The sequence below is a fragment of the Panthera tigris genome, chromosome D2, assembly GCF_018350195.1.
Source record: "Panthera tigris isolate Pti1 chromosome D2, P.tigris_Pti1_mat1.1, whole genome shotgun sequence".
Classification (NCBI taxonomy): domain Eukaryota; kingdom Metazoa; phylum Chordata; class Mammalia; order Carnivora; family Felidae; genus Panthera; species Panthera tigris.
In genome coordinates, this window is record NC_056670.1 from 84,674,077 (window position 1) to 84,697,208 (window position 23,132).

Sequence of the window (23,132 nt, forward strand, 5' to 3'; positions counted from 1 at the left end):
GTTTATTCTCAATTTTTTAGAGTCTCTTATGGTTTGGCTCCCTCCCTCTCTAACTTTTTCCCCCCCTTCCCCTCCCCCATGGTCTTCTGTTAAGTTTCTCAGGATCCACACGAGAGTGAAAACATATAGTATCTTTCTCTGTGTGACTTATTTCACTTAGCATAATACCTTCCAGTTCCATCCACATTGCTACAAAAGGCCATATTTCATTCTTTCTCATTGCCAAGTAGTATTCCCTTGTGTCTATAAACCCCAATTTCTTTATCCATTCATCAGTTGATGAACTTTAAAGAATGTAAACCCACCGCACTTACGGGGCCACGGGGCTGGCCACCCTTTTCACATGCGCATGAACCCGCAAGATGACTTAGCTGTGAGGACGGACGGGTCAGCAAGGAGCAGGGGTGGGAGTTCAGCCGAAATTTCCATTTACTGGGCTAGACATAAGGAATCACTTAGATTCAACTACTTTCGACCTAAGAATGGCAGTTCGGGGGCCTGGAGTCACTTCACCCCCATGGCCTGGTGAATGCCCCACCCCGAGACACTTCTGGTGTCTTCCTGGAATGGCTCGTGGGAGGTCAGAGCAGGCATGTCCCAGGCCTGGCGCATCAGGAGAGGGAAGGTCCCCGGGAGCCTCAGATTTCCAGTCGGTAAAACGGGGGCAGTGAGGGTTAGGACCTGGTGTACACAGAGGCCAGTTCTGGCCCACAGTCGGGCGCCTGGTCACCATCAGGGTGACCTTCCTCCATGGCAGCAGACTTTGGGGTCACCCATATCCAGACATGGGGGGGACAGGTCCACTGCCTCGCCTGCCGGGGGCCCTCGAGACACAGTCCTCGGGGTTCCTTGGGGCACACTCCTTGGGCCAGGCCCCGGGGGTCAGTGTCCCCCGCCCTCAGCTCAGAGCAGCAAACCGCATTATTTGCCAACCTCAGAGCAAACTTCACTCATGATCTCTAGGAAACAAAGAGCAAGTTGGCAATGCAATACTTTCAGTGGATTCTTTTCGGATGGCAGACAAATTGTCTAATACTCAGTAATACCGTGACCCAGAACCTTCTCTCCTCTGTAAAATGACCATATGGGTCTTGTGTTTTACGCAAGAGAGGGCTGGCCCGTTCCCCACAATATAGCTGATTTGTAGAAAGATATTAAAAACATCCTTTCTTAATTCTACATTTGAGAGTGATGGCATTTTCAGGCTTGAGAGTAATATTGTTGCTACGTGCCCTCAGACCCACACGCATTCCTTAGGTCACGAGGGAGAAGGTCCTGCAGGGCATATGTGACACGTTGAGTATTTTTAGCTTTTACTTATGAGGAAGAGGACAGCAACAGGGGGCTGAACCAATTACGTGCCTGTGATGAAGAAACGTTTGACCCAGTGAAGGTTAAGCCGGAAACACAAGGCCGTCACTATGATTCTCCATCTTGGAACAGAGGCCATGGGAAGCTTTGTTCCCTCAGTCATTCATTCACTCATCCCCAAAGCACGTGGTCAAGAGTTAATTCAGGAAGCAAGACGCACAACCGCTTCTAGAATTCCGTCCTCAGGCACGTCAAGAGCTGCCTTCACCAGCCGGCCTGGAGAACGTGCCAGAAGATGGCATGGCCGTGCTCGCTCCTGCACCTGAGCGTGCCTCCTCCGCGAGTCCGGGCTCCACCCTGCTCGTGCTCTCCGATAAACCCACTCTGCTCTGCTCTCAGCCAGAGGGACCTCCTGAGGACTCAAATCTGTGGCTGCCCTCAGGAACCGAAGTGGTCTTGGCTGAACCCAGCTGGGGGTCAGGGGGCACCCACAGGGCAGGGCGGGTTGGGTGGAGAACGGGAAAAGTAGGGCCCACAGCTCACAAATATTTGGTTTTATGTGTCTCATTTTATTCCACACTTTGAGAAGAAGGAAGTCTCTCCTACCATCTGTTGAGCTCATAGGAAGTATATCCCGATGATCTTTCTAGAATGGATTCTGAAGCGTCCACTTCTACTCACACCCATAGTTTTGAAATTCAGCACCTCCGTGCCAGGGGCCCCAGAACCGGCGCCGAGGGCCTCATGACGGCTGCTGGTGGGCCCACGGGGCTTTCCCAGGCCTTAAGTTACAGGACAAGCTTCTGAGAGCAGGTGTCTTCAAGCCCAGTCCACTCACTTTGAACGCTGCAGTGTCTGGCCTTGGCGACACCCCCATTTTCTCTCTGCGTGCCGCACAATTGTGAGCTGATTGCAGAACGCATGCTGTTAGTGCCACATTCCAGCCATCAACAGAGAAAGACTCACCTATCAGCTCTGCCTGCGCCTGGAAATAGGGAGACAGCGAGAGAGACAGCGAGGTATAGGGCGGGGGGGTGGGGGAGGTGGCGAGTCGGCACCAGGCCGAGGCTGAATACAGCTCCAGACCTCGGACAAATCAAAACGGTCTTTTTGGCTGGAGACTCTGGGTTTCAAGTATTCAAAGTGGATTTTCCCAGCAGGAATAGAAGACATGAATAGCCTGATGCATTTATGCTCCACGGGGGACTCGAGGCTTAGTCTTACTTGGAATCGGGACATTCTTTGGCATCAAAATCCTGCAGCACTGGTGGGACAGCGGGACAGCCAGGGCACGCTCTGAGTGGGTGACCGGTCTTCTTACAGCCCCCACACGCTCCCCCACCTTGGGTCAGAGATGCAGATCAGACTGGGAACCTCCACGCCCAGGGAGGTGGGTGTCCCCTGTAAACCCGCCCTCCTACGGGTCCTGCACGGCTCTAGCTGACTTTACAGAAAGAAGGTATGTTCAGCGCAAACTGGACCTTGTATTTTACAGTGTTCCGTGCAGGATGCTGGGCGTCTACAGGATGTCCTCAACTTTGGGGGCTTGGGTGGGGTGAGAGGTGGTCTGCAGACCTTTCCAGGTCCTGACCGCCCACCCTCATCTGCCGCAGAAGATGGCGTGTCACATAGGGCACCCTGGGGGCTCATTCACTCACAGCTCCGGTGGCCAGAAGTCTGAAATCGAAGTGTCTGCAGATTAGCTGCTTCCGAAGGCTCAGAGGGAGAACCTGTCCAGCCTCTCTTTGAGCTTCGAGTGGTTTTTGATAATCCTTGGTGTCCCTTGGTTTTTAGACACATCACCCAAACTCTGCCCCGGTCATCACGTGGCCTAGTCACTGAGTGTCTGTGTCCAGATTTCCTCCTCTTTATGGGACGTCAGTCATTCTCCTGATTCGGGGCCACCAAATCCAATATGTCCACATCTTATGCTGATTGCATCTACAAAGACCCTATTTCCAGAAGAGGCCCCATCCACAGGGACTGGGGGTTAAGGGTGCAGGCATGTCCCCTTTTGGGGGACACAATTCAACCCAGCACAACCTCAGGAAGCCCCCGAAATATGGGTCAGGCTAGTGGCCTGTTAAATGTCCAGAGTTATGGACCGTGATTCTGTCCTTGGAGCCTGGATGATTCTTGTTCAGCCTCGGATGGTTCTCACATGCCCTGGGAAGGCTGTGAGGCCCCAGAAAAGCCATGAACACCTGCTGTCTGGTACAGGTACGAGGCACCGTCACCTGATGCGCCGTCCGTCCCAGAAATGCACACGGGCAAGGGTCACATTCACGGAAGATTTAAAATTGGCCGGGCTCTCTTTGCAAGTGTCCTCACCACGTCTCCTCTGGTTCTGCTTTGTCCTGAGTCTAGAAGCACAGGCAGGAAGAGCAGGTATCTGCTCGAGGAGACCGGATTCCACAGCATTCTCCAGAGAAACAGATCAAACGGTATGTACACGGTAGGGGATTTCGTAAAGGCATTGGTTCGTGTGATTGTAACAAGTCTGAAATCTGTAGGGCAGGCTGGAAACTGAGGTAGGATTTCGTCTTCAGGAAGCCTCAGTTTTTGCTGTTAAGGCTTTCACCTGATGGCGTCAACCCACCTGCGTATCAAAAATAATCAGCCTTACTTCGAGTTTCTCGGCACCAACTGGTAGATGACACCCCTACAGACCGCCTCCACGGCAACGGCCCATAACTGGGCCCGCAGCCTGGCCAAGCTGACGCATAAAACTGACCATCACAGGGTTGGGTAGAAGTTACTAGGTTGGCCGCACGGCACCCGCGAAGCGAGAAACGCAGCCGCGAGAGAGTGTCTGGTGTCTGGAGGCTGCAGCTCCGACCACCTGGCCCGTCGGAGGCCACCCGCCCCCAGCGTAGCGGCGTTCAGGACCCGTCATCTTCGGTGAAGATGGCGCATGGGGGCTGTCCCTGGTCACGGCCATGGGGAATCGGGCCCAAGTATAGCCAGAGCTCGGGCCCGTTAGGACCTACGGCTCCCCTCCAGGAGTCTGTACGGCACTATGACCAGGGGCATCCTAAGGAGGGGGTAGACGGCGGGCCTGGTGTTGGAGACCCAGCTCTTTGGTTTGCTAAGCCCTGTGACCTTCCGTGCGACCTCGCCGGGGGCGCTCTCTCCAGCAGATTTTCTTAGCTGAAGGATTGGAACGTCAGAACCATCCCTAACGAGGCTCTCGCGTATGAAGAGGCGTGTGGCAGGGGCCTTGCCCTAAGGACCCTATGAAGGAGACAGAGGTGAACTAACATTGACCTCCAGCCTCAGTGCCACTGAGGGCCGAGCCCAGCCGAGGGGCGTCGCCCCCACGGGAGTCGGGGACGACGAGAAGGTGGGCGCCTCCGTGTGGGTCTGCAGGGAGAGCGGCTCTGGGGCTGGACAAGGAGAGAGCCGGCGGTACGTATGATGACCACATGAGGGGCTGGCTGGGGGACATGGGGCAGGACTCTGCAGGGCTGGGCAGGGGTGAGGTCAGAGATCGGAGGGCAGGCAGCTGGGTCTCCGACACGGAGTGAGTCTGAAACGGAGCCCTTGGGAATAACAATGCGTCTCCCACAGAAATGATGCTCTCAGGTGTGCCCGCGGGAGTAAAGGCTCTGGGTGGGGCGTTTGGGGTCAGCAAGACCCCTCCTTCGCTGGTCAAGTTTTGGGACCCGGCGTCTGTCGTTTCCTGGGTGGGAGGCAGGGCTGTACCCCTGGCAACGAGCCACACGACCTGCTGCCCAGGAAGGCGAGCTGAGCTCAGCCACAGGCAAGCAGCAGGCCGCCCCGGGCCCGGCTCCTTGTGGCCCCTCCATTTGGGTCCTTTCTTGACCAAAGATCGGTGTCTCCACACTCTTATCTCAGGTCCAGAGTTGGGGGCCCAGAACTTCACGGAAAGCCGGTGGCAGCATAAAACCAAAGCCAGTTCTGAGAAAAAAACCCCAAGGCTGCTTTGAAATCACACACCCTCCTGCACGGTTCCCAAAGCAGCGAGCGTCACTGCTCCCAGTGCTGGAGGGGCCCCCGCAGGCATGTGCAGAGGGACCCGTGGAGGGGGTCCCTGGCCCGCGCTCGGCTCGTGCACCCTGCCCCAGTGTGCCCTTCTGTCCACACCTTTCTCCGTCCCAGGAGAGCTGGTGAGGTCCTGACTCTGCGGGTGGCAAGAGGTCTCTGGAAAGAAAACAGATGCTTGACTTTGCGGCTGCTGCTTCAGGTTGGAAGCCTCACATGCCAAAAAGTGCAGCGTCAGGGACACCTGGGGGCTCAGTCTGTTGAGCGTCCGACTTTAGCTCGGGTCATGATCTTGCGGTTCGTGGGTTCAAGCCCCGCGTTGGGCTCTGTGCTGACAGCTCAGAGCCTGGAGCCTGCTTCGGATTCTGTGTCTCCCTCTCTCTCTCTGCCTCTCCCCTGCTCACTCTCTGTCTCTGTTTCTCTCTTTCTAAAATAAATTTAAAAAATAAAATAAAATAAAATAAAATAAAATAAAATAAAAAGATGCAGCTTTAAATCTGCCCCTAAATGATTGTTCTGGATGTAGAAGGCGTGGTCTGGGGTGCAGGGTGGGGTGTAGACGGGCGACAAAAGCCAGGTCCTCTGGTCCTTGTTCCTGAGTACAGGCAGGAATGAGAGAAGGCTACCCCTCTCCCGCTCAGGAGTCGTGAATGCAGACCCCCGGTATCACGTCAGCCTAGCCTTGGGAGGGGGCAGAAGGGGCTGAGGGTGTCCTGTCTCTGCCGCTAAAGAAAAGCCCATGTGAACCTGCACCTCGGCACGATGTTGTAGCTGCTTCTTGCATGGAGTGGCCAGATGGAGAGATGACACCACACACAGCTGTGACCTGGGGCACAGGACAGCAGCACAGGGGTCCTGAGCATGTCCTGCCCACAAGAGACCTTCCTCAGAGACCCCTGGTTGCTCCGAGCCTCGCTCACCTTCCGCATTCCGGCCCAAACCAAACCCCCTTCTGCGGTCTGAACACCTGCCCTCGCCTTCCTGGGCCCACGTTCCCTGGTTGCTGTTCTCCTACCTGTTTCCCGCATTGCCCCCAGTTCTCCCTGGAACTTGTTCATGGGGCCATGTGGCCTCATGGCTTCCTGTTGCCCTGGAGATGGACAGGTGTCTCCTGCAGAACCCCCTCTGTCTGCCTTGTCATCAGTGGACAGCCCCCACCCCCACCACAGTCACTTCCTGTCCAGTGCACCCCTCTCTCTCCCAGCTCAGGCCTGCCCACGTCCTCTTCCCACTGCCTGGAGCTCCTTCCTCCTTCCTTGCCCTCTAAGCAATTCCCTAACGTCCCTCGGGGCTGGCACAATGCCACCGTCCTCTCCTGCTTGTTTCTCTTGGGTGTCCTTGACCCAGCGACTGGCCAAGTCCTGTGCAGAACGTGACCTCCACTCCCGGCTTCCTCTCGCTCGCCTCTTAGTGAGCCTGCGGTTAGATGGCCTCTCGTGTCACAGGCTGGCTCGCGCAGGGTTCCCATCCTCCCCTCGTGTCCCCCTGTGGCGGGGACAGGGGTCCTCACTGTCCCAGTGCCCGGGGCTGCACGCTGCTCTCTGCACTACAAGCCGGGGACAGACACGTCTGCTGAAGAACACTGATCTAAGCAGAGCGGTGACTAACGATGAAGCATCACCAGTCACAGCCTAAGGACAAGGAGGCTGGCAGAATCTGTTAGAATATGTGCTAATTTATTGACCTTGCTAAATAAATGGCTTGCTGGAAAATGTCGAGCACACATCGGTGAGCACAAAGTCTGGAGTCTATTCTTATTTAGGCATTTGGACATACATTAGGCCTGGATCACCCGACATCATTGTCCCCTCTGAGAGGCCCGAGAGGGAAGCAGGTGGATGGCACCAGGTGACCTTGGGACGTCCTTTCTCCTCCTGGGTTCCCACGTAACAGGGTTTGTCCGGATGCCCTTGCCGCTGGAGACCCGGACACGGCCTGCTTGCCCTGCTGCACCCCCTTTTCTCCGCCCCGCTCTGTGCCTTGAGAGCACGGCCTCCGGGGGCCGCATTAACCAGTCTCTCGCCTCCAGTGCCTGCTGGGCAGCCTGCGGGAGCCAGGAGCTTGCTCCTCTGTGCCTGCCTCGTTGGGTGCCTGAGCGAGCTGTGGCCAATTTCCTCCGCCCGTGGCCTCTTCCTGCCGGGCGGCCCCTCCTGCGCCTGGAGGTCACAGGGATCTGCTAACTGTGCCCTCCTGGGCCCTGTGCCTCAAATGCTCGCAGGTTCTAGCAGGGCATGAAGTGATGCCCCCTCACCCAGCAGGATTCCCGTCTGCCTGGGGAATGCGGTCCCTGTCCTCCAGCGTCCCTCAGCAGGCGTGTGGGCAAGGAGTGAGCACGGTCACTCCGCAGAGCCCCCTGGACAGTCCCTGCCAGGCCAGCATCAGAGTGACCGCACAGCCAGAGCCGGGAGGGAGAGGCCGTGGTCCGTGGGTCCATCAGGGGAAGGGGTGTGTCTGTGCTCACCCCTCCCTCGCAAGTCTCCCTGTCCTGAGCTTCATGCAGCGCCCAAGGAATGCATGGGGAGTCAATCTCATTCTGGAAAAGCCAAGTTACAAATGTTATAAGACTTTTCCCACCAAATGTCAAAGCCTCCTGCCAGTCTCAGAAGAAAGAATCATTTCTTATTAATTATCAGGCATCCGAAGGGAAGGGCCGGGGAGGAAAAAGCCTGGAGTTCTTCTGAGAGCACAAAAAAAGGCTGAATTGAAAATAGAGGTGCTCTTTCTGCCTACCTTAATCTCAGTTTCCAGAACGAGAAACGCCAGGTTGGATTTCGTCTAGATCTCTCCGGCCACGTGCCGGGCAGCTCCTCCATTCACTCGGGAAAAAAAAAAAAAAAAAAAGAGGGGGCTTTTGATTCACTCTTCGTGTCTCAGATGTGGATTCCTCTCTGCGAGATAGTGCGGTGATCGTCCCGAAACTTCATCTTGAGTACCCAGCAAATTTCATCCTAATGCTGTGGAGGTTCCTGGCTCCAGAAATCCTGTCCTCCCTCCATGTTACCCCTTCCCACAGTGCTGGGGCCTGGCGGCACTGGTGGGGAACAGAGGTTTGCAAGACAAGCCGTGCTTACTCGGGAAAGGCCGTTGCACTGATTTCACTTGTACGTGTGCAAAAGGCAGGCGCTGCAGTTCTGCCGAAAGACTCCGTTTTATGTCCCTTGATGTAACTCTGAGCATCAGGCACTGGTGTTGGGTTCAAGGTACAAGGAACCAGCTGTCTCCTCCGGAGATGGTGGGGGGCCACCAGCCTGTCCTGGTGACGTTTGGGTCTGAGGGCCCATCTGCTTGTGCCTATCTTTCTCTTTTCTCTCTTAGGCGGTCTCAAGTCATGCTTCATTGACAGGGTCCAAAGGGTCACCTTGGGTCACCTTCCATTTAGTTGGGGAATGTGAGTATGTTGACTATATTTTTAGCCTTTACTTTGGCTTCCCGAGGTTAAAAGCACCTGCTCTCAGATGACACAGACCCCTCCACACTTCCGGGTCTCGGGCAGGAAGCCATCTTGTCCCAGCGATGGGACAGTTTGGGACTTGTCCACACTGCCCCGGCCTCCACACTCTGTCCCTAGGAAGCCACCCAAGAAACAGGTGAATAGGAAACCAGGGACGTTTTCAGATAACTCGGCACCCCAGCTCCACCCCAAGCCCGGGAGGGGCCCGGCCGTGTGTTTCTGGTCACGTATTTGGTAAAGTTTGCAGGAGATACTGTTCTGTGTCTTTCCACTGGGCCCCGCTCCCCTGGGGGCTGGAAAGCCGTGGAGGGGACTCAGCTAGTGAAGCCTGGGTTGGAGACGTACCGGGACTCTGCATGCTACCCCGTATCTATGTGGTTCAAAGCCTCTTCCAGGGAGCAAGTTACTACTTGAAGTTTCCAGGAGCTGGCGAGGGGCAGGGCCAGAGTCACTCATCATGCTGAGGGTCTGAACACTGCCCCAGACAGCCCTTCTCTGCCAGCCAGCCCTCACTGGCCTTAGATTCATTAGCCGGAGGCCAGTAGGTCATCGTCACTGCCCCATCACCTCCCCCTGCCCACCTGCCCACACTGTCCCCTTACTTCCTGCCCTTGCTCCCGATGGATGCCCGTCTCCGCACCTGCTATCCCTGCAGCCCATCGTCGAGGTGCAGTGACTTTTCCCATCACACTGATGTGCACAGAGACGGCAGGTGGCTCTTAATGCACAGCAGTGACCGGGACAAACCACAGGGTACCGTCCTGCAGGGTCTTCAGACACTACGCGAGAGAACGCCAAGTAACCAGAAATCTGAGCGTTCTCTTCTAAACAAACTCAGTAGATGTTTGTCCAGATGTGACAACAATCCAGAAAATGACATTACCGACATTGGCATGAGAAGAAAGAAAGCTTCGTGAGCACCAATAATAACAACAACAAAGTCTCCCTGAGCTGTGCTAGAGGACCATCATGTCCCTAGAAACTGAGAAGGTGCCACCAAAAAAGCAGGTTATGGTGGGGGGGGAGGGGTGGTTAATTAATACACGAGTTACGCTTTTTTCTGGATTTTACGATGCTGGTGGCATCCTGGCGTTTGCAAACTTCAAATCTGTTGTAATTTCTTCTCCTTCGCGTTTACTTTAGCGCCCTGTTTGGTATTGTTTCTTCAGACAGACCTCATAGCTCCCGGCACCAGCACCCTCGCGTCCGCGGCCGGTTTCCGAGCCACACCTGAACCTCCGGGGCTTCCCCTTCCCGCAGCCCTCACCCCTCCCGCCGGGCCTGTGTGGCTCTGGTGGAAGTGAGCGGGGATTCTGTGCCCCTCAAGCCCCCTCTGGCCCCGATCCCGTCCCGCAGCCTCTCTCGCCGCGTCTTGGGCCCTGTCGGGTGTTTCTCTGAGGCAGGTTTGGGGAACCCCAGGGGAGTGGCCCCGGCCCTAGGGGGTCCTCGGGGTCGGGAGGGGCCGGACACTCTGCAAAGGGGAGGGCTTGGCAGGCTCGGGTCACCGGCTGATGGCCTGCGGCCCCTCAGTGCTGGCACCTGTGAGCCTGCTGGTCCCCAGGGCAGGCGTGGGTGAAGGGTCACCCTGGTGCCTTCCTGCCCCGGGGTCCCCTCTTGCATCACACCCCGCGTCTTTATGATGCGCTCCCCCCGTGACCCCCCTCCCTTTTCTGCAGCCTCCCCCTGCTGTCACAGGAGCCACCAGACCTCGGGAGCCCTGCCTTTGGACTCAGACACAGCCCGCAGGCTCTAGGCTCCGGCCTCCGACTCTGCCTGGCCTCCCTCGTCCTGGGAACCGCAGCCCCTCCGTCCCTTAGCCGAGGGGCAGGAGCAGGACAGGTGTTTGGATGATATTTTACCACTTAACGTGGGAAATGGTCAGATCCCTTGACCTATCGAATCTCTCTTCTCACATCGTAAAAATAGAAATAAATACACCACCTCATAGAATTGTTATGGGGACACATGAGGTAAGAGTGCAAAGTGCTCGGCCCGAGGCCTGATGTGTGTGGGGGGCTCACACACACACGTGCACACACACACACACATACACACACAGGCACACACACCCCTTCACATCACACACACACGTACTCACAAACATCTCAATTACAGTAAAACCTTGGTTTGTGAGCATAATTCATACGGAAACACGCTTGTCACCCAAAGCACTCGCACGTCAAAGCGAATTTCAAGACCCGTTGGCTCAGGTGTGATCATGTGACATTCGGTGCCACGACTGTAAGACATCGCTCGCTTATCAAGTTACAATTTAGCAGAAACGTTTGCTCGTCTCACGGAATGATCGCGGGACGCGTCTCACACACGTCTCACAGTGTATATTTGAGCACAGACCTACGGAACACGTGTGATGTGACACGCATGTATATGTACGCCCGCACACGCTGAACACGCGTATATTTGCACACACGCATAACGTACGTCACACACACATCAGCCACCCCAGCGTCGATCCCTGCGCTGCTGGTCCCGTGGCCTGCACGGCGTCACCCACCCATTTGCACAGGGGCCCCCACCACCTGTCCTCTCCCGCCTCCTTCCTGTGCCCACCCCGTCCCCTGGACCCTCAACCCCTCCCTCGACCGGCACCACCTCCCTGCTCTCGCATCGTAAAGAATCCCGTACCTTGTGTCTTTCCATTTAGCTCCCGCTGAACACTCCGGGTCGGCATACGCACCTCACAGAACTCACGTTCTCTGGCTCGCTCACCGCAGACCGACCTTGGACGGGAGGGGACTTTTTCCTCCACCGAGGGGCCTCCCTGGGTCCCCAGGATTCACCCAGAGCTGAACTCCCAGGTCTTGGCCCCAGCATTCTTGTCTCGGGTGCGTCTGACCCCACGAAGCGCGCTTGCTTCAGGACGTGCCCCCTGACCGGGCCCTTCTGGTTCCTCCGACTCCGCCTGTGACCCACCTTCCTTCTCTGGGTCTCGGGGTCCCTTGACCTTCCCGTTCCTTCCTCGCTCGGGCTCCCATGAAGAAGCTGACCCGTGAGCCCTTCTGTCATCCTTACAAAGTTCCTTAAAGTCACCCTCTGTCTGCACTGCGTTCCTGCATATGTGAGGCCAGATGCTGCAGAATAAGAGACCAGGCCTCCGAAGGAGGTGTGGACCCGAGTGGCCCTGCCCACGGCAGGGGTCAGCGTGGCATCTGCAGGTGTGGTTTCAGTCCCCAGAGCCCTCACAGCCAAGCACCGAAAGGCAGGGGGACGGGGAGGTTGCGTGTGGAGAGGGGTCGCAGGCCCTGACAGTGGCGACTCTCCCCTCCTCTCCTGTGTGCAGGGGTGAGGCTGGCGCAGAGACCGCAGGCTGACGTGGGGGAGGGGGTGGAAATCGGCAGCAACCCGGTGAGGTTCGTGCATAGAGTGCTCTCCTCTCCGGCGGAGGGGCCCCGGGGCAGTGTGACTCAGGGTCACGCTCGGCTCCTTATTTACGTTGCACGGCCCAGACTCAAGGATGCTTCCCATTTCGAGTTCACCCCCTCATTGCTCACCCGTCCAGACTCACCGTGTCATTTCACCTCCGCGCATGCCATCCTGGGCGCAGGGGGAACACGGCCTCTTGAAATTCTGTCCGTTGTGCCGTGTTCTCCCACATCCTCGGAGCCGCTTGGATTCTGTGATGACACGGCCAAGCCGTCCGGGAGACCACACAGCCCGCGTCTCCCCCCCGCCCCCCCCACCTCCCCCCGCACTGTCCACAGGTGGGCGGAGCTTTTCTGTGTCCTCGGCTCTGGCGAGACGCGGAGGGCAGGCGCGTGCTCTGTGGCGGGCTGGTGGCTCCCGTGCGCGGGCCTGAGGCCCCGGCGCCACCCCCGTCAGTCCGGCCCAACTGCGACCTCCTGCCCCCCGGGAAAGGGCAAGCTTGATTCTGCGGGGAGCTGGGCCTGGAGGAGCAGTCTTCTTCCCTGGCATTCAGCGTGGAGCCTCCGGGCACGCCCGGGGCGCTTCGCTCAAGAGTTTGTTGTTACGAGAAAACAATCTGAAGGAACAGGAAGGCCTCCGCACGCGACCCCCCACCGCCCTCAGCCCCACGGTGCGCCCAAACCCTGTGCCAACGGTGACGGCCCGCAAACCTCGGATCCATTCACTTCATCTTTCCTTTTGTGCGTTACGGCAAAATGCGGGAACGTGGAACTGACTGTTTTTAACCATTTTAAAATGCACGGTTTGGCAGCATTAAGTGCATGCTCGACGTTGCGGAACCTTCGGCACCCCCAGGTCTAGAGATCAATCAGTGTTTCAAGTCTTAAGTGAAAATGTCAGCATCTCGGTGAAGCACAGAAATGCTGTGCACAACCCCTTGCTGCCCCCCTCCCCCAAGTCTCGCCCTCCAGCTGCCCGCCCCGCCCACGCCCAAGGCCCCGCTCCTCCCGCACCTGCCTCTCTGTCTCCTGCGCTAAAGCTTTCGTTCTAGATGCCCCTCCTCCGTCTGGGCCATGCTCAGAAAGTCACATCTAAGACTTTGTTCTTACTTCTCCTGTCTTGCTAGTCAGTCAGTGATTCAGAAACCCTGAGCCCAATGTCGTGTTGGCACAGAAGGTGTGACGCGTGTCCCAGGTTGTCCAGAAAGAGCCGACGGTGTGAGTTCCAGCCTGAGCCTGAGGGCAGGAGAAGAGCTACCCCGGAAGGGTCCCTCTTATTCTGTCTTTGTTCTACTCAAGCCTCAATTGCTTGGATGAGGCCCGCCCCACACTGGGGAGGGCAATCTGCTTCACTTCGTCTTTTTGGCCTGCCGAGTCAAATGCTAACCTCATCCAGAAACAGCCTCACGGACCCAGCCAGAACAGTTTGGCCGTGAGGAACCCCGTGGCCCAGTCAAGTTGACACATCAAATAACCATCACATGTGACCGTCACTCATCTGTGAGTCTCTTAATCTGCTGGGCAGAAACTAATGTGCCCACGCGCGTGCTCACCATCACGGGCGCCTTCCGAGTGCAAGATACTCTGTGTGGCGGCTCCCCAAAATGATACTGCGCCCGTGTCGTGAGGGAGTGATGTCACTCACTGAGGGTCCATGGTCACCATAGTGATGGGGCTCACGGCAGGTTTCCTGGACCCCCAGGTGCCCGTCCTTCCCTGTGTGTGACACTGATTTGTGTGTAGACAGCTGTACATTTCCCAAGCTCTGTGTTTTCTGCATTTCCCATAATAAACAAATCTTACTTTCTTGAAAGAAAATTGCTTAGGTTTTTTAAAAATTATTATTTTAGAGACAGAGAGCGAGCTGGGGGGAGGGAGAGGGGAGAGAAAGAGAATCCCCATCAGGCTCCGTGCTCAGCCCAGAGCCCAACGTGGGGCTCGATCTCATGGACCATGACGTCATAACCTGGGGCAAAACCAAGAGGCGGACGCTCAGCAGACTGAGCCACCAACGTGCCCCTTGAGCTTTTAAAACAAGACAAAACCAAGCCAAAGGACAATACACAGGAGCCCTTAAAATATTGGCTGCAATTCTGGGTAGTGACTGCTACTGAAAAATAGACTGGATCCAACAGTGGCCCAGCGGATAGGTACTTTACCTCCCCCCAGAAGGGGGCAGTCAGGGAGGGCTTCCTGCAGGAGAAGCGGTTGAAAAGCAGATGAGCACCAAGGCATTGGGTCCAGGGCCCCACTCTGAGCCCACGTGGTCCACACTCCATCGCATGGTAAACACTGGGGCTCCGTGCCCCGCGCTCTGCTCAGGTGCCGCTGGGGGACCCTGTCTCCCAGCACCCCGGCCCTGGATCCCCTGCCTTCACTTTCAGGAAATCCACTTCCGAGCTGGCCTTGACCCCACTCTTGGTTTTGGGGGCTCTGAGATTTCTAACGTCCCCTCGGAAGTACCAGGTGGCCAGACGATCTGCAAGCATAAGCAACATTCCAGCAAAGTAGAATTCTCCAGCCCCTCGAAGGTCACAGGTGCCCTCCATTACATCAGGACCTCCACACGGCGGAACCCTGTGCGTCTGGGAGGTGACAGGCTGCTCTCCACGTGGACAAGCAGAATGGTCCCCCACGTACGCCGCTGGAAAAGGCAAGGTCACTACAACTTATGCAACACAGTCTCGTGTATTTAAGCCGGAGCAGTGTCATGCACACACACACACACGTGACCTTGTATACGCGTGGGCTCTCTCTAGGGAACTCCATCAAGTCAGGCGGCCGTCGTGCCCCTGGGAAAGGGATCCGGGACGATTTTGATCTATCTGGAGCGTCTGAGGTCTTCACCATCATACACACTATTTAAAAATCATGATAAGCTCAGTTAGTACGGTTCTTGATCAACTGCGGGCTGGAGATGCGCGTGTCAGTCTCCACTTGGATCTCCTGGGTCTTGTGGAGCCCTCGCCATCCTCCCAGACGACCCCCCAGATGCCAGGGGTGATTCAGTGAGAAGATCTCTCCTCAATACCTTCAACACACAGATCACTCCGTCAACTTTCCAGAAAAGGACTCTGCACGCCCTGCCCTCCAGGGAGCCCTAGGTCACCTGAGCCTGATTCTGCCCTCTGTGGAGAGCAGTGCCGGGCCCACGGTGAAGCCTGGGCGTTCTCCCACCTGCCCGCACGGACCACCGGTGACACGCCCACTGGCCGGCAGGTCAGAGATTTGTGGACTTTGACGGGAGCCACGTCAGCCAGGGCGGCCTCCGGTCCAGGCTTCACTCTGGCAGTTGTGGGTTCAGGGAAACAGAAACCCTTTAAGCAGATGCGAAGGGGATTTGTGCAGATCCAAGCTCCTGGAGGAAGGTAGCTGCCCCCTCTGACTCTTCTTTACGCATCTCGGGAGGAGACAGAGGCCTCCAGGGATGCTCCGAGGGGGCGGCGGCCTGTGGGGACAGCACGGTCTGGCCCGTCGACGCTGCCCTGTCCTGGGCCACAGGACAGAAGGGAGGGCCTGTCCGGTGCTGTGCCCCGGCCGGCTCACACAGCGGTGCCACTCTGGGCACCGCGCTCAGGGACAGCCTGCGGAACCCATGAAGTCACCACCAAGGGGAGTTGACCCGAGACACCAGCACACCCCGAGCGGCAGCATCTCCCACGCCCAGCCTGCTCGGTGGTGAATGTCACCCGGGCCTCACGCACCCGGACAGGCTCTCCCTAACGATGCCCGGGTGCCCTGGACCGCCTGCCTCCGTGCTGCGCTCACCGTGCTCAGAATGTAACAGGACCCATGTGGATAGCCTGACACCTTCCCCTCCGGTCAGGGCCGCAGGAGGGCACTGGGGACCCCTCACCGTGTCCCTGTCCCCAGTTCTCCCATGCTCCTCACACATGCAGACGGCCCCTCCCAGGTGATCGCAAGCAGCTGCTCGGGCTGAGCCCCCTGCCGACCGTCCCCGCTCGGCGAGGCGGCTTCTCTCTGCCTGTCGGGGTTTCTGCGGCTCCAGTCCTGCCGGAGCGCTGGCTCCAGCCTGGGTGTGTGCCCGCAGCCCTCGGCCGGATCAGCCCGGAGCTCAGTGCTACCCGCCTGTCCGCGAGTGACTGGTGCCATCCCACCCTGATGACTCCCACGTCCCCTGGGGTATTCTAGGCTTAAACTGGGCTCGGCTAAACACTCTGCTCCCCTTTGCTGGCAAACCAATTTGTGCCCCCCTTTAAGGCGTTTGGGGTCCAAAACATGAACTTGCTCCATGTCTGCTGCACCTGCTCTCACTGGGGTCGTGGCTCTTGTTGGAGGTGGGGGCCGGCCTGGGGGCTGTCTACGGCATCCGGCTGGGGGCGCAGCCAGCCAGGACCCTCCCTGTGGCCGTTCTGCCCCTGGTGACAACTCACGCCTGTGGGCTTCGGACAGCTTTCTGCACTGGGGATGGTAGAAATGGAAAGAAAGGCCCTCAGCTTCGGTCGGGGGCCAGAATAGTCATGCTGGGGCCCTGAGGCGGCTGCGTTGGGTGCCTGACTCGCTCCTGCCCTGTCCGCACGAGTCTGAGCATGGGGAGACAGCTGGGGTGCCAGGGGCAACGCAAAGGGCAAGGAGGGCTTGACTCAAGGGCACGGCCCCGGGGGCGCAGACAAGCACGGCCACACGTGAGAGCACTTAGACCCAGGAGGCTCTGCAATAGAAAGTACGAGAAGGCAAGCACCCGGGATTTGGGCCACTGAGAACCGTATCACTTTTGTTTTTGGGGGCATCAGGGAGGTGGAAGGAAGGCGGTCTTTCCTTGTCCTGCAGGTGTTCAGAGCCTTAGGAGAAGGGGGACACTCAGACTCAGAATTCCCGGCAAGCCAGTCTCCTCCGTGTCCCTGAGAGTGATTTCAGGTGTTTCAAAAGCCGAGAGCTGACATTTCCCTGCAGCGTTTTGGTGGTTCCAGCGCTGTGCCCGCGCCTTCCACCGGCGGTGGTCACATGTGCATGTTCCGAGCTCAAATCCCTACTCCAGCTCCCGAATCCTCGGCAAATGGACCACACTGTGCCTCAGTTTCTTCATCTGCAAAAAGGGGGAGAAGAACGACAGGTACTTTGTAGGAGTCCTGGGAGCTCCTGACGAGCGGGCGCCTGTGCTAACAGCCTGTGAGTACCCTGCAAGCCAGGGCCCTTGTAACCCCGGCCTGGCCAGCCTGAGGGTGAGCAGTGCCGGCCGCTCCCGTGAGCCCGTGGGCAGAGCCTGATCCCGCTGGGGAAGCCTGGGCAGAGCCGGGGGGTCACCCGCAGCGTCCCCACATCACAGAGGAGGCTGGCTGGGATTTCATCCACATCCAGCAATGGCTGAGACAAATCCACAAGACCATCCAAACTCGGGCTGCCCATTGCTTGAAAGGCAAGTGGCCTTTCGGGAAGATTCATGCCCCAGGTCTTCCCTCCTCCTCCTCCTTCACTTTCTTTAATATTTAATCTGAAGAGGGTTTGCCTCCGAGGATCTGCGGAGGGCTTGGTGGAGCTCTGAGGGCGGCTTCCCCGGAGGGAGCTGCGGGGCCACGGCCCCTGAACACCAGCCCCATGAGCACCATGGCTCCGTGTCCGAGCAACTCCTAGGCTGCTGGCTTACCTGAATTTTTCTGCAACCCAGCTATCTTTGACACTAAAAGTATTATCTAAATTGCAAAATGTGTATCAATAGCTGACATGGAAAGCCGTTATCATTTAGCAAAGATGACCAAGGCTCTATGCAATTCACTTACGCATTCAAGTACGTGTAGACACACGTGAAGAAGTGAATTGTGTTAATATTCCTGAGTGAATGAACACATAGATGTATACACACGGCACACACATATTCTTGAATGAAGACTGAATGTATATGCAATGCATCATTATACATTTATACACACACTGCCTCTTCCATGCTCCGGGCTGGGGACGTGAGGGGGGGAGGTGGTGTTGGGTCTTTCCCGCACGGAGCGTCCAGCTGACAATAAACAGGCAAGCACACGATTAATGATAGGAAAAGGCAATCTGAGATCCCAGCAGGTTGGAGGCGATGAAACGGGAAAGGAGGATGGGTCTCCTAGGACACAGGATTGGGGTGTGGCCTGCGTGGCTCCCGAGTGTAGACTGAGTGTCCTTCAAAATGGCGGACGGTTGGCAAAACGCTGGAGAGCTTCCAGCGTCCTGGCTTCATTTTCCTTCAGTTATACCTGCAGAATCTGGCTGTTTTGTGCTCTGTTTGCCAACAGAGCCACGTATTTGATGTAGCCGGAGAGCAGAGAGTTAGAATGCAGTGGGCAAACGGCCCCGGCTTCTCCAAACTGGGCTGTTGGTGGTGGCGACCGGCTTGTGGATGAGAAACAGAGGCCTGTGACCTGGTTTCCTTGTCTGAAGTTTCTGGGCTTTGGAATAAGGCAACTACGGAGGATGGAAGTATTGGCAATTTTCCTAGATGCGACACTGAAGACCACAGAAGACAGGTTAATTCTTCACACGTTAACAGAATTTTCAGTTGAGTTTTTAAAACAGTTTATTCCTTTATTTTGAGAGGTGGGGGGAGGGGCAGAGAGAGAGAATCCCAAGCTTGCTCCGGACTGTCAGCACAGAGCCCGACGTGGGGCTCAAACTCATGAACCATGAGAGGGTGACCTGAGCCAAAACCAAGAGTTGGACGTTTAACTGACTGAGCCACCCAGGCGCCCCTTTCCGGTTGATTCTTGAGAAAAACAAACCAAAAAAAACCCCAAACCCCATCAATATGTCCTGAATAGGATTTCATAACATTTCACCCTCAGACTGCAGCCTCCTGCAGAGGGTGAATCCACTGAGACCCGGGCTGGAGAGCTGTCCCTCCAGAGATCAGGGCAGGAGCTGGGGAGCCGGCCCTGGTCACTCCCTGCCGGTGGCTCCCCGTCGGCTCTGAGAGCAGCCCTCGGGTGTGGGAGCTGCAAGCTGATGAGACCTTCCTTCACCAGATTGTTTTAAACTGGGACGAGAAGCTGTTGTATTCGTCAGCACCTCACAAACCCGCAGGCAGACAGGCAGCATCCAAATGGCACCTGCTCATTTCCGCGTGAGACAGACGCGTGAACAGACTTGGAGAGAGGACACCTGGGCACGTGCACACGTTGCCCCTGGCACGTGCAGCCACAGGCAGCCGGCTGGAGGACATATTCAGACCGTGTGTGCCACACAAGGCCATGGGGCTCAGGAGTATACACAGCGACCCTTTGCACGTAGACAAGATGGGCTCGTGCTGAGCAGACATGATTGGACACACAGTACTGACATGTAAGGTTTTAGGGAAGGACCAGAAAGCAGGTCTGCAAGGACCCTGGCTCCCAGTGGTGGGGACCTCTGAACACAAAAGGAAGCTGTTCACATGTTGCTCTGTTCCTGCGCAGAATTGCTTAACTGGTTTAAAGAACTCTGTCTCTACTTGTAAATGTTTTCAAATATTTCTATTTAAAATGTTCCAGAATTCAAAATACGTCCATGTGGTAAAGCCGAAGTCCTATTTCTAAAGGAGAGTGTTGGTGACTGGAAGACTGAGGTCGGAAACTCCCACCTTCCAGACCCTCCCTGTCCCCCCCCCCCCCACACACTTTCTGCTGCCTTCTTTTCCTATCTCCTCAGGGGTCTCTGTAAAGGATGGGATTTAGCAGTACAAACTTTCCCCGCATTAACCATCAAAACCACCAGAATGAATGCACACATGAAGGAATTAATGCACACAGGAACGAATGAATGCACGCATGAATGAATGCATGCATGCATGAATGCATGAATATATACATGAACAAATGAACGCACACATGAATGAAAGAATGCATGCATGAACGAATGAATGCATGCATGAATGAATGAATACACCCATGAATGAATGAAGGCACTCACGAATGAATGAATGCACCCATGAACGAATGAATGTATTATGAACAAATGAATGCATTATGAACGAATGAATGCACGCACGAACGAATGAATGCATGCATGAACGAATGAATGCACCCATGAATGAATGAATGCCCGCATGAACCCTAAGTGAGCCCCCCCACTGTGCTGGATCCACAACAAGGCTCCTCGCACCAAGAAGCAACGCCCCCAGATGCTGTTGGCAGAGGTCTGCGAGGGGCCCCGGGGCTGGGGGAGGGGAGACCCCCGTTAGCTGCACGATGCGCGGCCTGGCTGCCTGGCGCGGGCAGGACGGGGGTCTGGCCGCAAGCACCGGATCGGATGGCCCTTCTGTTTGCCGCAGTGGATCCCAACCCCATTTCTGTTGGGTGCGGGGGCCTGACCCGGGGGACACAGGTCCCACCCGGTAACGTGAGAGAGAGGAGCATTAGTATTTTTCAGGGCAAAACTGGCATCCAACAAACTAAAAAAAAGAGAGGATGAATATACCTTAAGCATGAACTGCACCAAAAGGGACGCACAGCTCTCGCTCCCGCCAAGCCTCACGTCAGCGCCCAGGACCCCCGTGAGGGGGGAGTGAGTGAGGGCAGGACTCCACGAGGGGCATGAACCGGAGCCTCCATCGGGCCGTGTTTGCAGCGGCACGAGGCCCCCGGGCCTCCACGCACCGCCGGGCAGGCCCAGGCGCGGGTGTGCGGGCCACCGGGGGCCACCGCGGCTGCGGGGGACACAGACTCCCCCTGTGGGGTGTCCCAACCGCCCCCTGCCTCTGTCCGGGTGACGCATGGCAGCGGAGGGCCCCACTACCCACCCACCGCAGGTGCTGTGCTCAGAAGAGGCATTAGAACTGCAGAGTCTTAAATACTCAAGTTGACGACTCCTTTGCTCTTGAAAAAGCAGAATCTAATTACCTTCTTGTCAGTTCTGGTAGCAGTTGAGGAAGAGGAAGGAGGAGAGGAAGCGTATGAAACTGCAGCCACAGGTGCATTTGCTGAAAACTCCGTTTTTGGGCCCTTCCTGGCGGTCATATTTCTTGTTTCTCCAGAGCGTTTTGCTGACTTCATTTATAATAAATAACCCCTAAGTACATCCTGTATTTGCTCACAAGACAGAGTCAGAAATCATAAGGAAAGACCACAAAGAAAAATTTTTGTCTCAGGAAAGGAAAGTGTGTATATATATATATATATATATATATATATATATATTTTTTTTTTTTTTTTTTTTTTTTTTTTTTTTTTCCCAGAAGCACGAGTTGGTTCTCTCATTACCAGTTCTGGGCTTCATTTCAACTTCCCGGAGGTGTTTTCCCGGAGAGACCCCTTCGGCCTGCCGCCTCTTGACACACAGGTGCACACACACCAATGCTCACCACCCCATCTGGAGTTGTTTTATACCCAGAAAGGTCTTTTCTTGTAGGATTATTGGAGCGCACCACTTGAGGAAACTGCCTAACAACGACATCATTGCTTCTCCAGTGTCAAGGTCTCCCGTGGACGCAGCCAAAGCTCATTCAGAGAAGCTCGGTTTTACTCCTTGGGTGTCCGCTCAGCTGGTGGGTGACCCAGGCGTCCCGGGGTACACGTGCTCCAGCGGGGTCCGTGTGTCCATACCCTCCCGGGGATTGTTTACATATTCATGGGTCCAGAGACACGAACCAAGACAAAGAAATTACAGACCACGATTGATTTCCATTCCTGGTGGGTGGCTGCGAGGCCCGCTGCTCTGCGTTGAGCGGTCTCCCGACATTTGAGGCCGGGTGGGGAAGCGCGCCGGGTGGCTCAGTGGCTCGTGCTGTGGCTGGTGTGGGGGCGCAGGCGTGTGGCCACTTTATTCCTTCCTGATGTGGCTCGTTGGGTGAAAAGTTAGAGAGAATATCGTGTCTTCAGAAAACCTAAAGGCTGAGGGATGTTTCCCGTTCTTTCAGAAAGGAGTGCTCCCATTTGGCCATCAGTGCTCACCCTTGTCTTTGGATGAGGGGTGGTCCCATGTGGGAGCCGCAGGCTGCTACGTCACCCCACGGGGTAGAGGGAGAGCCCCATTCTGTTAGAGGTCAGATGTAACCCTCTCAGCACCAGGACCGGGCCAGTGCTCGTGTTGGGGACGTGCAGTAGCAGAAGCAGCTAATGTTTCTCGAAGCATACAGTATGGCGCCTGGTCTCAGGACTTCCCTTTTAATTTACGTAATTCTCACAAAGCTGCACAAGGTCTGGGCCGTCGTCATCACCACGCTACAGGAACGAGGACGCCGCGGCACGTGGAGAGCAATGACGTGCTCGGTGGCCGAGAGCCGGTTGAACGCAGGCAGCCTGTCCCCAGAGCCCGCCTTGTCCAGCCTTTGCTACACGAGGGAAGGATCTGGGGCTCCGGTTCTGCCTCCACGAAGGGGGCCCGCGCAGCCAATGAGAAGGGTCCCCAGCTCACAGTCCATAAGACGCAGGGACAGGTGGTGCGTTTACACATCCTCCTGACACTGAGGAAAAGCACTTGACACTCAACCCTGGAAACCTCTCGACGTCCGGGCCGCATAGGAAGCCGTGGGTGTGGAGAGGTCTCAGCGTCTGCATGTTGCTCTGTACCCACCCTCCACGAAGGCCGTGGGGTGACTCCCCGGCTGTGCTCTCTCCCGGGCCCCCTGCCATGACCCCGGCTGCTCCTGTCATTTCTGGGTCATGGCCATCCTTGTCTGTCATCAGGCCCCTTCCTTCCTGTGGCTGGAAGGCCCACCTGGGGATCGTCCAGTGGTCCCTGTAAGGTCTTGGGTCTGTGGCTGTCATCCCCCCCCTCCCCCCCCAGTCCCTACTCTGTAGCGCCCTCAAGCCTGGAAGGACAGGAGCTGGAAGGACAAACCTGGAAGGACCTGGAAGGACAGGAGCTGCCACAGGGCCCCCAGGCTTTGCATGACCTTTTTCCAGCCACTCTCAACCCTAAATATCAGATGGCAAAAATAACATAAACGAACGGGTCCCTGGTGGGCCAGGTGTGTCCTCGGCTGAGAAGGCTCCGTCTTCTCTCCCTGTGCAGGTCTTTATTTACTCAGATGCCCATAGGACTTCGTCCACTCAACTATCCCATGACTTGGA

General features: G+C 56.4%; 1 long non-coding RNA gene across 1 annotated transcript; it reads left to right on the plus strand.

The window, feature by feature from the left end:
- The first annotated feature begins 10,475 nt into the window (after positions 1-10,475).
- LOC122232056 lies at positions 10,476-13,626 on the plus strand. Its single transcript, XR_006209384.1, has 3 exons — positions 10,476-10,737; positions 11,433-11,613; positions 13,278-13,626. It is a non-coding gene; the product is annotated as an uncharacterized LOC122232056 (long non-coding RNA).
- The last annotated feature ends 9,506 nt before the right edge of the window (positions 13,627-23,132 follow it).